The sequence below is a fragment of the Octopus bimaculoides genome, chromosome 8 (genome assembly GCF_001194135.2).
Source record: "Octopus bimaculoides isolate UCB-OBI-ISO-001 chromosome 8, ASM119413v2, whole genome shotgun sequence".
Lineage (NCBI taxonomy): Eukaryota > Metazoa > Mollusca > Cephalopoda > Octopoda > Octopodidae > Octopus > Octopus bimaculoides.
Genome location: NC_068988.1, coordinates 86,156,523 through 86,158,569, shown reverse-complemented (window position 1 = coordinate 86,158,569; position 2,047 = coordinate 86,156,523). Strand labels below are relative to the sequence as shown.

The 2,047-nt window shown below is 34.6% G+C and overlaps 1 protein-coding gene across 1 annotated transcript in view; it reads right to left on the bottom strand.

The window, feature by feature from the left end:
- The window catches only part of LOC106877453 (choline transporter-like protein 1), an 86,006-nt gene that overhangs the window by 82,850 nt on the left and 1,109 nt on the right, over positions 1-2,047 (bottom strand). The window lies entirely within an intron of this gene.

Sequence of the window (2,047 nt, the reverse complement as noted above, 5' to 3'; positions counted from 1 at the left end):
CAATAATATATAATAGAGAAATGACGATATGTTAATAAATTTATGTTTATCTGTTAAAACTCTCCATTTTCTTCTTATATATATATATATATATATATATATATGTGTGTGTGTGTGTGTGTGTGTGTGTGTGTGTGTTGCAGATTTGCAATCTACGATACTTAAAACGTGCAGATCCGAAGAAATTATAGTGCACTAAACAATTTCCGACTCTATTCTACAGGGATGCCGTTATTTCTAAGGCCAGTGACTTTTGAGAGAAGGTGGGGCTAGTCGATTACATGCACACCAGACAAAGATAACCTCAGCGGAATTTGAAATTCGTAACTGGAACAAATACACTCCAATGATTCTGCCAGTTCAAGAGTTAACAATTTCTAGCAGTTTTTTTCCTTCGGTTTTAGTGAAATCAATCCCTCGTCTCCAGCACACAATCTGTTGTATGTTTTCATCAACAATTCGTCCCGGAAGAAAGATAGACAAAAGTCGTCCTCGATGAGATGTGAAATGACAAGCATTGAAAGGGTGTAACTAAATGTAATCCCCTCGGATAATATCAGTGGAGTGGAAGGGAGGGAGATACTAGCATGTAAGGGGAAACTGCTGTTCTTCCAAACCGTGTCCAGGGCCTACATATTTGGAATGAATTTCCATAAGCAAATGTCGTAACCAGAGATACGAAGGCCTCGGATGTGTGTGTTTAATATATATATTGACCACAGTAGTGGCTGTTCGAAATTTCATCGATAGTGCCTTAACCAAAATAGTTTGAGGAACCAGTATCGACGAAGAAACTTCAGTCCATTGATAAATATTTTGATTTTACACACACACAGAGTTTGTTTTGCTATATCGAAAACAAGAATACAAGAGTAGAATGTAATGCAATGTGGTAAAACACACGCATATGCATATATACGCGCGCATTTATATATATATATATATATATATATATATATATATATATCACTAAATTCCGATATAATTATTATCTACAACAACTGAAGGGTAATTTGTAGAGAATTTCATTACAAAGTATCTATTTTTCTAAAAGTTACGAGAAAACAAAATGGGCGGTGCGGGCACACTTGTGTAGGTATGTGTATGTATACATTATATATATAAACAGAAGAAGAAAAAAAACCAAATGTAGACTTTAATGTAATGTGGTTACATGCATGCATGTGTGTGTGTGTTTACTTGAGACTTTTGATATAGTACATCCGCACTCATTCCTTTTCGGCCACTCTTAGTCACGATCTCTTCACACACCCTTCATTCCCGACTATCCCGATGTTTAAGTCAACAGGCGTTACTGCGAAGAAAGTAGCGCAAACACAATCCAGATACCGAGGATTCGCTCATGCAATAAAAAGAAGAAGCTAAATAGCAAAGAGAATAAGTTGAGAGAAACAGTTGTGTTATACAAAAAATACTTTATAAAACTTTTTTCCCAACGTTCTGAGATCAAACCTGCTGTGGACATTACTTTATATATATATGTATATATAATCCCGTAGTGACTGATAAAATGTGTAACAGTAATATACTAAGGTTAAATTCAATAGACTACAATCTTTGTACGGAAAACAAAAAGAATAAAAGAGCACTGGTCTCAAGATATTCTCAACTAGTAATTGATCTGTCCTTCGATCAGTTTATTGATCCGCCTGTCTATCTCTGTCTCTCACTGCCTATTTCACCCTGACTTCTTTCGCTGGCTCTATCTGTCTGTCTGTCTATCTACTATATAACACACGTACATACACGTACATACATACATACACACACAAACATTACTGGCTATGTTGTATATATATTAACCTACTTAATTTTACGCACATGTATACATACTTGAGTAAATACATGTAAATAGATATTTAGATTCGAGATACATGGTTAATAATATTAAAAGACCATAGATTATCAATACATAAGTAAGTCCACGTACACAAACAACTTGTATATATATATATATATATATATATGTGAGCCAGCGTAAAAGCCTCTACTCAGTTACTCGATCTGCTAGAAATAGCAGTCAAAT